The following is a 15,617-nucleotide window of genomic DNA, read 5'->3' on the forward strand; positions in this document are numbered from 1 at the left end:
TGCAACACCCGCTTCTCCAGTTTATTTTGATGCCGTTGCTTGAAAACAAGTGTTAGCATGGCTTTCATTGGTAACACTTTTAGGGAAGAGATCTTCACTTTTGGAAAGTTTTGTTTCTTGAATGGTTCACGGTGGATTGATTTGTGAGCTCTTGTACTGAATCATAGAGCTTCCTCTAGTACCTTGCAGCCACATGCTTCAGTGTTTCCATTAACTATGAGATTTTGGTGGGCAAGAATCTCTACAGTCGAGGTGCTTTCTACAAAGCTATAGATAACTAAACCTGGTAAATGCTTCTTTATTAAAATATGAACTGCTTATCAAAATATCCATACTCTAATGTATTGAGTGTCTACAACATGTAAGGTACTTTTCCTGTGTTATCACGTTAATGTTTCTGAGGATAATCTTGCAATCTCTAGAGGTATATAAAAAAGAAGCACAAAACCCATTATTTTCTTATGTTGCTCTTATAGGTAGAATCACTGTGGACTGAGACCCACCTTTCTAGACCTGAAGCCCAGGAGGAGGGAGAGGAGGCTGGTTGGTACCATGGGGCATAATGCTCTGAATCCTAGTCTCTCACCTAGTATGTGAGCAGTCCCTGCAGATGGCACATTTGGAGATCTTGACAAAGCCTCTTCTGTTTCCAATGGGGTAAGTGTGGCGTTTGCAAAAGGCTGGGGAATGAGGATTGAAGCTTTTAAAGTCTTTATTATCTTGATCCTGCCCAAATCCACCTTTTTTGGGACAATAGAAAGTTCATTGTTTGTGACGATTGTTTTGGTGGTTAAAGGGTTGCTGAGTCTCCCCACTTGCAATCTGAGGCTTTGAAATGGGTTTCCTGGGAAGCTTTCCCATTCTTCCTGGGTGGTTCCCATGGTTATTTTGTTTTGGAGTTGGCTGCGGGTAATCCTCTGTCTTTCTGACTTCTCTTTTGTCTGTCCCCATGATACTAGGAAAGGGGAAGAAGGAATTGATTTGGATGCAGCTGGGGAAACTTGGTATCAACGTGCTGGTTTGGGGGCTCTTGGGTGTGGGTTCACATCACTTTTAACGAGACAGGGTGAATATTGATGTAAACTGCTAAGTGGTTTTGTTCAAGTGGAGTATTTCATGCGGCCTCCCTGCTGCGGTGAAACTGGACGTCTTTATTGCATGACAGGCTTGGGGCTTTCACAGAATGGATCAAGTGGTCGCCGTGCAACGTTCGCAGTTACTCCAAGAGAACAAATATCCTGCAAAGACACCCTCCCTACTTCCTGTATGTGGCACAGACCCCTTCTAGGGAATTCCAGCAGAAAGGACTGTGCGTACTTGAGTTTCCCTTCTTCTAAGTGGGAACGGTCATGTTAGCTCATGCAGTCCCCGTTTACTTCCTAAGAAGAGAATGACAAAGACCAAAAGGGGCTTTCTAGCTATGCGAAGTTGCTCTTGTTCTTTTCAACTTTGCCTTCCTCTCATGGACAAACGTACCTCGACCTTGTTAGCAGGTGACATCGGGATGCATTATTTAACCTTTACCAGGTTTGGCTCCTATGTTGGTTGGTACAGAAATTGAACACAATAGGAGACTGTGGACTTGAGAGAGAGCAAGAATCACAGATGCTTCCTGAGGAATGCATGATTCCTGTAACTTTTAGAGTTTCCCACCCTGCATTCCGGGTCCTGCTTTGCAGATCTGCGGTGACTTGTTCCTCCAGTCTTACCTGCTGCTCCGCTCTGCCTGCATCCAGACGCACAGCGGCGTAGCCACTCCTTTCTCTGCATGTACACAGTGGCTTGGAGAAACCTTTTTTTCAAGGGCTGTCTGGACACGGAGCAGATAAGACCTCCGGGTTGACCTGGAATATGTGCATCCTCTTCAGGGTTAGCCCTTGCTAGGGATGCCCTGGGGGTACAGGAACTCCCAAGTAGCTGGTTAAAGGGAATCCAGCCCCTAAGGGCACCCTCCAACAGAGAGTGGAGCCAAAGCACTCACTTTCCCTGTGATAATACAGATACATTGTATTATCATAATTAGGTTACATGCCTTTTTCAAGGGGTAAAAATAATCATATAAATAATAGTAGGCTGGGTATGGTGGCTCACGCCAGTAGTCCCAGCAGTTAGGGAGGCCAAGGTGGGCGGATTACTTGAGGTCAAGAGTTCGAGCCAGTCTGGCCAACATGGTGAAACCCTGTCTCTACTAAAATACAAAATTAGCCGGGTGTGGTGGCGCATACCTGTAATCTCAGCTACGTGGGAGGCTGAGGCGGGAGAATTGCTTGAACCCAGGAGGTGGAGGTTGCAGTGAGCTGAGATCGTACTACCGCACTTCAGCCTGGGCAATAGAGCAAGATTCTGTCTCAAAATAATAATAATAATAATAATTAATAATAATAATAATAAAAACAACAACAATTAACCCTTTGGAGCACCAGCTGTCCATGTTCAGCCCCTATCCCTTTGGGGTCCCCTTCACCTGTCTAGTAAATTCCCTCTCCCTGAGTGCTTTCGCTCCTGCTGTCTTTGGTGGAGGGTACCCTTAGGGGCTGGATTCCCTTTGGCCAACTACCTGGTAGTCTCTGTACCCCCAAGGCATCCCTAGCAAGGGCTGACCCTGAGAAGGGTGCACATATTCCAGGCCAACGCTGAGGTCTTATCTGCCCTGGGTCTACAGTGCCCCCAGGGCTTCCTTCCCTTCAAGATCTCCCCTACCTACTTTCTGGTTTTCTCTGAAAACACTTCCTAATCAAAAATGTATACATGACTTCTCACCTCTGGCCTAAGTAACCTATTCAAAGCAATAGCATTGGAAAGTGAGGTACCGGGATTTGAACCAGGCAGCCTGGCCTATGGAGTCTAGTCTCTTGATCACTGTGCTATTGTGTGTTCCTCCAGTGTGGGCTGCTTGGATTCTCTTTATACTTGCGCCAGCATGGCTACAGTGACTGCCATGGTGTGCCTAGTAAATGTTAGCTGAACGAGTGGCCACACAGCCCGCCAGAGTCAGCTTTCCTGAGTCCTGTCTCAGGGCACCTGTCCTTGTTGGTTACCCCCATTGGCCTCCTGCTCTCTGCCAATTCAGATTTTACCTCTCCTTCAGGGTCAGTTCAAGTCCACCTCCTCCCGGCTGTCTTTCTGGACTGCCCCAGCCACTGTGATTTTTGCCCCTCGGAACCAGTGTTCCTTCTCAGATGAGGTTACCCGTCCGAGCTCTCCCTGAAGTGGGATCATGAGTCCCTGAGAGCTGTGATTGTGCCCTGTGCCACATGTGCCACAGTGTTGAGGGATTCTTTTTGGGAATAAAACCCGGTCAGAGCTGTCCAAAGAAATGTCAACATTGCTTCCAGGTTCTGTGAGCAAAGGAAAATAATGAGGTTAAAGAGCAAAACTAAAAAAAAAAAAAGCAAGGGGCAATTCTAAAAATGGTTAGCCCATTTCTGTGTAAGCCTGTTGTGTATTTTCACACTGCAGCTGCTCAAGTTGAGTCATAGAATGGATGTGTCATCCCTTGGCTTCAGGCACAGTGGCTAGACCATCTTCCCCCTGGAGGGAGTTTAAGCACATTTATGTGATGAATAATGTGGATTCTCCCCCAATACTTGGGATGTAGTTCAACAGATTTCATGCAAATGGTAGATGAAACATGTCAAGCATCTTTTGTCCCCATTCGAAAGATAACAGAAATATGTCCCAGCACAGTCAGTGCACTGAGTCTTAGCTGATGGCCGGCCGAACGCTCCCCAGTGGCATCTCTCTTCACTTGTGCTGTCTTGGACATCTTCTGCCTCCTGGGTGCGCCTTCCCATTGTAAGGCTATGGAAGGAGGGCCAGGGCTGGAAAGGAAGATGCAAACATTGAGCACCTACTGTGTGCCTGGCATTCTTCTCTTTTGTAATCTCTAACAGAATACATGATTGCACCTCACAGCCCCTCTGGGCCTGTGGGTATTCTCATCTCCAAGTCTACTTGGTGGAAACTAGGTAGCTTGACTAAAATCACTCTATTGTGGCAGTGACCCTGGAGTTGAACTGTTTTATCTGATTTCCAAACTCATGACTGTTCCCACACATCTTGACCTCTGGTTCTGAATATAAACAGAGACATTTAGATGAGGATGTCTAATGGTCATATTAACTCTAGAATTTGGAGACTCTTGAGTTTATTTCTTTTTTTTTTTGAGACAGAGTCTCGCTCTGTCACCCAGGCTGGAGTGCAGTGGTGTGATCTCAGCTCACTGCAACCTCCGCCTCCCACGTTCAAGCAATTCTCCCGCCTCAGCCTCCCAAGTAGCTGGGATTACAAGTGTGCACCACCATGCCCAGCTAATTTTTGTATTTTTAATAGAGACAGGGTTTCACCATGTTGGCCAGGATGGTCTTGAACTCCTGACCTCAGGTGATCCACCCGCTTCGGCCTCCCAAAGTGCTGGAATTACAAGCATGAGCCACCGCACCTGGCTTGAGTTTATTTCTGATCTAAATCTTTTCTACATTGGCCAATTCCTCCTACCACTTCACTGTTCATGAACTTGTTGAAGTCATTATTGTCTGAAATACCATGTTTATTTTAGGTTTAACTTTGTTGGGGGGGGGGTCAGGTAATATTTTAAAAACTGCAAAATTAGGGATCTCATTTTAGTTTTAGATGCTCATCCACAGATGAAACATATCAGGCTGAACACCCTCAGGAAAGTTAAGGAGATTGATGCTTCTCTTTGGGAACCAGGAACCTCTCCGGTTAGACAGAGGACTCTTCTTTCACTGACTTGTTTTGTGGCACAAACGGCCTGGGATGTTGATGCCTTGGGTCTGATGCAAGATACCCTGGAGCCTTCCCTGGCCTGTCCTTCTCCTACCCATGTCGCGTAAACATTGGCATGGCAGGGACAGATGGCCACTCCGGGAACTCCTTGGATGTCACATTTGGTTGCCTGGGTGGGGGGTCGGGTGGTTGCAGCCAGTCTCCACTGGAGGGAGGAGAGACTGACTGGGAAATAGTCCCGTGGCAGTGGGTAAACACAAGCTCACATCCGGAAAGGCTGGGCGCCCTGGTACGTGTGCAGGCTGGGGCGGTAATGGAGTCAGATGCACATAAGTGTGTTTAGCTTGGGAAGGAGCCAGTCTGCTCAAAGCACACAGCCTTTTCTCTCTGCCCCTAATTGATGCTCAGCAGAGTTCGGTTTGCTTATGGGGATGGGAGTGAAACGTGCGGGGTCTGCGAAGGGAGGGATGGGCTGCAGATAACTACTTTCAGAGCTAGAAAAAAATTCTTTCCAGAGGCCTGGGTTAGCTTTACTGGAGGGGCAGGTGAGGGTATCTGAAATCCCCGAGGAGTCAAGATAGAGCAGTTAGGTGCCCTTATCAGTGGGATTTTTTTGCTGATCAAATAGCATCAGTATGTTAATGAGGACTGAAGCGTTGATGAAGAACAGCCGAGTGCAGTGTTTCCTGCATAAAATCCCATGGATTCCGGAGGCTGAGCAGGGGGAGAATCCCTTGAGCCAAGGAGCTTGAGGCTGCAGTGAGTCAGAACCATGCCATTGCACTCCAGCCTGGGCAACAGAGTGAGATCCCAAGTCAAAAAAAAAAAAGTGGGGGTGGGGATGATAAAGAAACAGCACCCAGGTGGGGAGGGCTGGAGGCAGCAGAATCCCTCTTCAAAGAAAGCACAAGAGTTGACATTGGATGAAAATAAAATGGGTTTTTCGTGGTTTCAGCTTTAGGATGGAACACTAGGGGCTGTTGCAATTGCCTGCATGCAAACCAAGCGTGGGGTTGAATCGATGTGGAAAAGCCTATAGCCATAAGCGTTGATTGGAAGCGTTTCCGATTCTCACCTCTAGGTAGTAACTGTTGCTATTTATCTTTCTAATGTATTTGCAGAAGTCTCAACAAGCCAAGGTAAGGTAATGTATTCAAGTTAGCAGAGTGACATCTAGTTACTATGCTTCATATTAATTTTTTGGGGGGGTTAGGGTGGTGTGGTTAGCTCATTTATTCTTTCAACAAGTCATTTGTTGGGTAGCTATGAATATCATCTTTGGGGTACAGTGTAGAATATCATCTTTGGGGTACAGTGTAGCTTACAGTGTAGAAGGGAAGAAAAGATATACCATCAAGAATTCCTAAGTGTTCAGGCCAGGCATGATGGCCCATGCCCATAGTCTCAGCACTTTGGGAGGCTGAGGTGGGAAGATCACTTGAGCCTAGGGATTCGAGACCAGCCTGAGCAATAAAATGAGGCCTCATCTCTACAAGAAAATAAAAAACTTAGCCAGGGTGTGGTGGTGCATGCCTGTGGTCCAGCTACGCAGGAAGCTGAGGCAGGAGGATTGCTTGAGCCCAGAAGGTTGAGGCTGCAGTGAGCCATGTTTGCGCCACTGCACTCCAGCCTGGGAGACAGAGCCAGACCCTGTCTCAAAAGAAAAAACAAAGAGAGAGAGAGTTCATATAAGGGTTCAAATGAGAGGTACAAACTAGAAGTTTGATAAATTTGAAGAGTCAGGACATTTAATCTTCAAAGTAATCCAATGAGCTGTTATCATTCCAGTTTTACTGCTGAAAAAAACGGAGGTGGAGAGAAGTGCCTCAACTAGGCTCAGCAGCCCCCAGGCAGACAAACCACACCTACCCAGATCCTCAGCCCTCTGGGCAGCCGAGAAACCCCTGGCTCTGTGGTCCTAATTTCCCTGTGTTGGTAGCTCAAGCAGTGAACAGTGAGTGCATCTACAATCTTTAATTATTTATTTAAAATAAAAATTGCTTTTGAGAGATGAGGTCTTGCCATGTTGCCCAGGCTGGCCTTGAAATCCTGGCCTCAAGGAATCCTCCTGCCTCAGCCTCCTGAGTGGCTGGGACTGCAGTCACACATCACCATGCCTGGTTTATTTAGTTCTTTTTAAGAGTTGGGACAGAAAACCAATGTGGACTCTTAGTATTTCTGCTTCACCTTTCTCAATATTTAGAGGAATCTAGTTTGCGCAGATGTCTGATGAGCCATTAAGTCATGAAGAGCTCTAACCAACAGACTTTTTTTTTGTAGGTCATTGGAGGGTGATTTTAATGATCACGTACATTGTGTGAATGTGAGTGTGGGCGTTTTATCGCGAGTTCCCTGGTGGTGGTTTGAGCATTTTCTCTGGGTGGTTCCAGTGGCAGTGTTGATACTGCTAGAAATGGTTCCTGCTCAGGGCACAGTGATTTTTCTCTTTTGGTGGAAAAAAAAAGTTTTTTTGAATGAGGTGAGTGAGGGTATTTCTGGTAAGCTCAGTCATGTATGTTTAAACAAAATGATTATCATTATTTGCTAGTTAGTATTTCATTAATATGAAATATGAGAGGGTGAGCACTGGACTAGAAAGAGGTCAGGAGACCGAAGTTCTTATCCTGGGCTCTTCCTGACTCTTCAGCCTTAGTTGAGCCAGTTACTCAGGGCTGTGAGTTGCATCCTTAGGTTCCTTGAGATGTATAGAAGTTTCTCTCTGTATAGTTGGCAAAGCCTGTAATATGGATATTATGGACCAAGACTCAACTTTTAGCTTGATAGTGCTGCATTATTTATTTACACATTATTTATTTGTTTCTTTCAGTCTCAGATGCCGTGGCTGGATTTTATATTTTTGGTGTTGTATTTTAAAATACCGTGTTAACTTCTGGTTGTTTTCTCTTTCTTTCTTTCTTTCTTTCTTTCTTTCTTTCTTTCTTTCTTTCTTTCTTTCTTTCTTTCCTTCCTTCCTTCCTTCCTTCCTTCCTTCCTTCCTTCCTTCCTTCCTTCCTTCCTTCTTTCTTTCTTTCCTTTTTACTCCAGGAGTAGGGGGTTTCATGTAGGATGAAAATGAAAACTAAAGAAAAAATAGGATCTGGAAGTAATTTTGAGAGCAGAAAAATTAAACAAAATGGAAAAATATACCGTTTTGTTACTAGCCAGGTGAAGAGAACACAGGAGCGTGTACGTGCTTTTTCTCAGTAATTGGATACGTTAGACACGGATTATGTTTTCACTGGGACCTTGCAGTTAAAAGAAAGCAAAAAGCAGATCTGGATGTTCAATATTTCCCTTTTCTCAAGAGCACGTGAAGTTGGTATTGAAATGCGAGTTGCCTGCCTCATATTTCCATCGTTTGAAATCAGACTGAAATCCGGCACGTGGGACCCTCATTCTGTGACCCCTGTCTGTGTATCCACCAGGCTTCCTTGCCAGCCCTCTATTTGACTCACAAATGGCAGTGGGTGTGAGTGCCCAGGAATACTTAGAGTGGTAAATACAGGATTTGGGAAATTTATCTGCAGAATGTCAGCCGTCAGTGGGAAAGTAGTGCTGTCCAATGGAAGGCCTGTCAAATGCCTTTTGGTTGGATGTTTCAAGCTGGTGTGGCGTAGCCGGAGATTCCCAGTCCTCAGGAGTGTGGTAGGATAGGCTCTGTCCTACCAGGAATGCATTTGGATTTTAGAGATAGTTGAGAAGTAGTTTCTTTTGGAATAATATTTAAGACACGTTTGGGTTCTGGGACATCCTCCTTCCTCATTTTTCCCCTGGGAGTCATTGTGGCTGGTTGGGCCTATGGTCCTGCAGGCAGTGTTTGATGTGGTGAGCTCCCCTTTTCCAAGGGATGAACCTATCTGCCTTGAGATGCCTACAGTTTTGCAACTTTGGTTTAATAATTATATATGGATTTTGAGACATAATTGGTGGGATGGATGCTTACTTTCATAATTCATTTCTACTCCTATGTCCAGAAATTTGTAGGCATCTTTGTTTTAAAGTTTGTCATCATCTTCGTTGACTACTTGGTTGAATCTTTGAAATGCATTCAACCCAGCATTTTTTTTTTATTTTAGCACTGGCTCTGTATTTCAGAGCAGTGGGTCCTTCAGAGAACATGTGGGCTGGTAGTACCAGTTGGGAAAATACAGCCTAAGTATAATGGAATCTACAGCAAAGTTCCACAGACATGTTTATTTAATAGGGACAAAAGAAAATATTCAAATCACATTTTACCTTTCCGAGTTTATAAATCCATCTGAAGTGCTTGAAAAAAAATCATAGTATTAGAAATGGATGCATGTATATATAAAACTAACACTAGACTTCTTTGCCAAATTTAACTTCTCAAAAGTGTTCTTAGAAAGAGGTACTTTCTTGGAGAGTACGAAGTCTATTTTGTCTCTAACTCACTAAGGTCATTCTTTTCATTTCTCTTTTGGTGTGTCTCCCCACACCAACTGCTATTAAAAACATACAGAGAACCTTGGGAGGCTGAGGCAGGTAGATCACTTGAGGTCAGGAGTTCAAGACCATCCTGGCCAACATGGTGAAACCCCGTCTTTACAAAAATACAAAAATTAGCCAGGCATGGTGGTGCATGCCTGTAATCCCAGCTACTTGGGAGGCTGAGGCACGAGAATCACTTGAGCCTGGGATGGGGAGGTTGCAGTGAGCTGAGATTGCTTGCACCACTGTTACTCCAGCCTGGGCAACAGAGGGAAACTCTGTCCCCCAAAAAGAAAAACAAAAACAAACAAAAAATACAAAGAACCATGCAAAAAAACAAAAACAACCCTGCACACGGATGCTTATGGCAGGTTTATTGGAAACTTGGAAACAACCAAGATGCCCTTCAGTAAGTGAATGTATAAACTGTGGTACATCCAGATAATGGAATATTATTCAGCACTGAAAAGAAATGAGCTAGTCATTAAAGAACATGGAAGAACCATCAAGGTGGTTGCCAGGGGCTAGGGAGGAGGGAGAGATGAACAGGCAGGGCACACAGGACTGGTGCTCCCAGGGTGGTGAAACTACTCTGTATGAGACTGTGATGGTGGATACAAGTCATTATACATTCATCCAAAGCCGTGGAATCTACAGCTTCAAGACTGAACCCTAATGTAAACTATGGACTTCGGGTAATAATGATGTGTCAATATATGTTTATTGATTGCAACAAACAGACCATTCTGTTGAAAGATGTTGGTAGTCGGGGAGGCTATGCGTATGGGGCAGGAGGTATACGGGAAATCTCTGTGCTTTCTGTGTAATTTTGCTGTGAACCTTAAACTGTTCTATAAAATGGTTTTATGAAACAGCAACAACATTCAAACCAAAGTTGAGGAGACACAGCACTGCATTCTACTCATGACATCTAGTGAAGTGTCTTTTGACCTATAGTACTTGAAGTTCTTTGCAGCCCATCGGCTTGGGCAGCAGTCACTGGGCAGCAGGGGAGAATCCCTCATCAAGCAGGAGGCTGTGATACTCTAAGAATGGGATTTTCCCTGGTGGCTTCATAGCTGTGAAAGCACTGACTTCACGTTCCTGTTTTCTTCCTTCTGGCCATGTGCCGCGCTGTGGACACTAAGGATGCATTTTCTGGTGAGCTGATTCGTATGGTAGATGCCGTGTTAGCCACATTTTCCTACATCAAGGGTGGTTACGGAGAGCAGGGATTTGGTCATATTTGAAAGTACTGTGACATGGGGACCAGAAATGGTCAAATCCTGCCTCAGTCTTATCACCCTTCCCACAAGGAGTCGCCAGGACTGTGCACAGGCACCTTAGCACGAAAGTGAGCAATTATGAGGATTTTTCTGGGAGCCGACCTCAGTGTTTCTCCTTGTGGATTGTCTTTGACTTTTGAAGTCAGCATCTGTGTGTTCACTGCGTTCACATGCTCAGTTGCAGGTAGTAAGGAGACAATAGGGCAGAAGGCTGGGAAGCATCCTTACCCTCAGGGAACTGACATTCTGGATACAGACATATCAAGAGATGTTGTCCCTGCGTATCTGTGGGGGGTTGGTTCCAGGACGTCCCCTCCCTGCCCTGAGGACACCAAAATCCACAGATGCTTAATCTCTTATGGAAAATGGCATAGCATTTGCATATAATTTAGGCACATCCTTCCACACATTTAAAATCATCTCCGGATACCTAAAACAAAATAAATGCTATGTAATAGTTGTTATACTGTATTGTTTAGGGAATGATGACAAGAAAAAAAGTCTGGGCTGGGCATGGTAGCTCACACCTGTAATTCCAGCACTTTGGGAGGCCAAGGCAGGAATATCCTTTGAGCCTGGGAGTTCGAGACCAGTCTGAGCAACATAGCGAGACCCCACCTCTACAAAAAATAGAAGAATTCATCACAGGTTCTCACTCATAAGGGGAAGCTGCTCAATGAGAGCACATGGACACAGGGAGGGGAACATCACATACCCGGGCCTGTCGGGGGGTGGGGGTCAAAGGGAGGGAGAGCATTAGGACAAATACGTAATGCATGCAGGGCTTAAAACTTAGATGACGGGTTGATCAGTGCAGCAAACCACCATGGCACATGTATACCTGTGTAACTAACCTGCACATTCTGCACATATATCCCAGAACTTAGAGTAAAATTAAAAAAAAAAAAAATTAGCCAGGCGTGGTCCCTTGTGCCTGTGTTCCCAGCTACTCAGGAGGCTGAGGTGGGAGGATCATGTGAGCCTAGGAAGCTGAGGCTGCAGTGAGCCGTGATTGTGCTGCTGCTTTCCAGCCTGGGCGACAGAGTGACACCTTGTATCAAAAAATAAAATAAAATATTTACGTGTTAAGTACAGGCACAATCATTTCTTGATTTATTTTGAGTATTTTTGATCTATGGTTGTTTGAGTCCACGGATATGGAAGCCATGGATACTGAACCCGTGGTTAGGGAGTGGTGACTGTAGTTACAACATGTACCATGTGGGAAGGTGATTGTTACGGTGGAGGCCCTTGAAGCAAGGAAGTGTTGAGTGTGTGAGCTTTTGAACATAGGGGAGTTAGGAAGGCCCCACTGCATGGGTGATATTGCAGCCAAGATGGCAAGGGGTTGACGAAGCAAGCCCTGTGCTGACAGAGGGAGCATTGACGCAGGGCTGGGCTGGGCATGTTGGGAGTTTGGGTGGAAAGAGCAAAGTGGGAGAGCCAAGGAGATGCAGACAGAGGAGGGTCGTCAGGGCAGGGTCTGCAGGACTGCTGGTGAGATGGGAAGGCTTTGAGGGTTGTGGGTAGGACTAGGGAGACACGATCTGGTTTAGGTCCATAGGTTCTCCCTGACAGCTGCGTTGGGAGGTCCACACCATTTCATGTGGACCATGGTTCTCAGTAAGCCTGTGTTTGGGCATCGATTAGGCTTTGTTATTGCTCACACAGTCCGGATCCCACTGGTGCAGGGTGGTGGAGGAGTGGTCTTTATTTTTGCAACTTCTCTAGGCACAAATCTTTTTTCTTCTTTTCTGTTTTCTTTTCTTTTTCTTTTTTTTTTTGAGATGGCGGCGTTTCACTCGTGTTGCCCAGGCTGGAGTGCAGTGGCGCATCTCAGCTCACTGCAACCTCTGCCTCTCGTGGGTTCAAGCGATTCTCGTGCCTCAGCCTCCCAAGCAGCTGGGATCACAGGTGTGCATCACCACACCATGCTAATTTTTTCTATTTTTAGTAGAGATGGGTTTTGCTATGTTGGCCAGGTTGGTCTCGAACTCCTGACCTCAAATGATCTGCCCACCTCAGCCTCCTGAAGTGTTGAGATTACAGGCGTGAGCCACTGCGCCCAGCCCACAGATCTCTTTCTTTACATAAGATGAAGAAAGGGACTTTTTATCCTATAAGGATACTTAGCTGATGAATTCTAGAATGAGTTCAAGCGTGGCTAAAAAATACTTGAAGATAATTTTGGGTTCTCCGCAGCCCAATGTTTCATTTACCTTCGAAACAGAAAGCTCCTCCTCCCTGCACATGCTCTGTGTTGCCCCCTTGCCTTGCCCCTGAGCAAATTTGACCCTCTTTTCCATTGATCACTTCCCCTTTTGGTTCAGGCTGCTCCTCTGGGGTTTTAGTTCTGAAATAAGCAAACCATTTGTCATATCTGCTTCCTTCTCACTGGAGCCGCATGTTAAATCGCAGCCAGAACACATCTGTCAGATCTCTGAGCTTTTCAAAAATGCAAACCTGAACGTTTTGGCATATGACCCTGTTAGCCTGTTTTAAGTGGCGTGTGGTAAACTTGCCCACAGATGTTAGTGTACCCGTCTACTTTGAACAAAATAATAATAACTTTCACATCTGGTCCTCTTTTCATCTAGGGATCTTAAAACCCCAAGTGCATATTAATTAAACTTCACATCACTGGAAGGTAGGGAAGGGATGGAGGGCAATCACTTTAATCACCACTGCAAGAAACTAAGAGGGATTGCCCCTGGGTAACACATGCCTTTCATCTAGCATCTTAAATACTTCCCGAGTATTACCTGGTGGGAAGTGTATGATCACGCACATCTGCAGGGCGTGGGGAATACCCTGAGATACTAGGGACTTGCCCTATCTTTTTGTTGTTGTCATTGCAGAAGCCTTCTTTCTTTCCAGTTCATGGGCTTTTACCACTTAATATGGATTATTTGGAGTCTGATGGTGTGCACTGAAGGATGGTATCGTTAACTGGTAAAGCTGTTTGGTTTTCTTTCCATCTTTTTAGTTTGGTATACAGATAGGCAGGAAGTTCCTTTGAAAATTTCAGCTGCCTTCCAAGCTGGTCATTGGGAATTCTCCATGAATGGCATGGTACATCCCCTTCCCTCTAAGAGTCCCTTCCCAGGAAGTCTCTCAGGTGAGCTGGGACAACAGAAAGATAGGAGAGGACCATGACTGATCAGAGGACAGAGTGGCAGCTGCTGAGGTCCATTCCTAGAGAATGGGGTGTTCTATAAGAAAAATGGAACAAAACAAAATCAGGAAATGGTATGGTCATGTCATTAATAGGTGAGGAATTCAGCTGCTCGCCTGTGGGAGGGGAGTTGGGGTCTCGCTGAGGTCAGGATGTTTAGATGCACAACAGTTGTTCTCCAGGGGGACTCTGCCTGACAGTGGAAAAGCAGAGGCCTCAGCAGGGTCTGGAGGGTCTGGAGGGCGTGAGATACATGGTTGATTTGCAAAGGGATGCGCTTCTTCAATTTTAAATGGAAAGTCTTTAGCTCCATTTTAAACAATTTCTAAATGCCAGTGTGTAGTATATCTACTGCTTTTATTTGCAGTTGCATGTGAAAGTAAACAGTAAAGGGGAAAAATATTGAAAAGTGTGGGTTCTTCAATGCCCCCTCCATGTGATACCTCTTGACTCACTGATGGCTGGTTTCTTTCCAGCTTTATGACTTAAAAGGTAGAAACATATCTATATTTCCCCAGATACACGATGAATATTTATGTTATTTTAGATGAACATTCTTCTGAATACATTCCTTTTTTTTTTTTTTGAGACAGAGTCTCGCTCTGTCACCCAGGCTGGAGTGCAGTGGTGCCATCTTGGCTCACTGCAACCTCTGCATCCTAGGTTCAAGTGTTTCTTATGCCTCAGCCTCCCGAGTAGCTGGGATTACAGGTGAGCACCACTACACCTGGCTAATTTTTTTATTTTTAGTAAAGACAGGGTTTTGCCATGTTGGCCAGGCTGGTCTCGAACTCCGGACCTCAAGTGATCCACCTGTTTCGGCCTCCCAAAGTGCTGGGATTATAGGCATGAGCCACTGCACCTGGCCCCTTCTGAATAAATTCTAAAAACATACTCTATGAGAATGTACCTTTCCATGATTCTTCTCGGTAGTATGAAACTAAAAACTAATTTTTTTTTTTTTTTTTTTTGAGACAGGGCCTCCCTCTGTCACCCAGGCTAGAGTGCAGTGGTGTGATTGATCACAGCTTACCGCACCTCAACCTCCCAGGCTCAAGTGGTCTTCCTACCTCTGCCTCCCGAGTAGGTGGGACTACAGGTGCACACCACCATTCCTGGCTAATTTTGTATTTTTTTTTGTAAGATGGGGTCTTGTCATGTTGACCAGGCTGGTCTCGAACTCCTGGGCTCAAGTGATCTGCCTGCCTTGGCCTCCCAAAGTGCTGGAATTACAGGTGTGAGCCACCGCGCCTGTCCTGTAAAAAAATACTTCTGTTCTTTTCTTTGGTTATTATAGTGTTGGTGTACTCATTGTTTACCCTTGTGGCCCTACTGAGGGATGCTGGTGTGGAGTAGGTATTCACCATTTCCCTGTACTTTGGGGGCAGTACAGGGAAACACTACCAAAATATTTCTTAAATATTTTTGAAATATTTAAAGAAATGATTTTGTTGTTTGGAAACCAAATCAAGCGAAAATCTTTGTCTTCAGCCTGACTGTCACATATTCTAGTTGGGCAGTTAATCTCTTTGCTTTTGGCAATGTTAGGGGCCCTGTGGATGGAATCCTAGAATTCAGAGGTAGGCTAGAGGCAGCTGTCTGAAAGGTACAGGCAGAAAAGATGGCTGAGAGCAGCACCATGGGAGTAAAAATCACTAGCCCTTGGATAAGTTGCCTAAGTTCTCTGTGCTTTGGATTCTTCATTTATAAATGGGGATAAATACTTTCCTGATAGAATTGTTAGAAAATTAAGAAACTTCTTCAGCGTCTGACTTATAGTAGGTCCTCTACAAGTGTCAGTTACTATTACTGTTGTTATCACCATCATGGAGAGCATCCCTCTGCCCATAAGCAGGCACCAAATGAATTGTTTTTTTTTTTTTGAGACAGAGTTTCTCTCCGTTGCCTAGGCTGAAGTGCAGTGGCGCCATCTAAGCTCACTGCAACCTCTGCCTCCC

General features: G+C 45.2%; 1 protein-coding gene across 11 annotated transcripts in view; it reads left to right on the forward strand.

Annotated features, from left to right (window-relative positions):
* TIAM1 (TIAM Rac1 associated GEF 1) overlaps positions 1 to 15,617 on the forward strand; it is a 458,079-nt gene that overhangs the window by 221,867 nt on the left and 220,595 nt on the right. For all 11 annotated transcript variants that reach the window (XM_055279454.2, XM_055279461.2, XM_055279452.2 and 8 more), the window contains one exon: positions 477 to 657. The gene's annotated coding sequence lies outside the window, so the exon portion shown is untranslated. The remainder of the gene's footprint in view (positions 1 to 476; positions 658 to 15,617) is intronic.

The sequence above is a fragment of the Symphalangus syndactylus genome, chromosome 5, assembly GCF_028878055.3.
Source record: "Symphalangus syndactylus isolate Jambi chromosome 5, NHGRI_mSymSyn1-v2.1_pri, whole genome shotgun sequence".
NCBI classification, from domain to species: Eukaryota; Metazoa; Chordata; class Mammalia; order Primates; family Hylobatidae; genus Symphalangus; species Symphalangus syndactylus.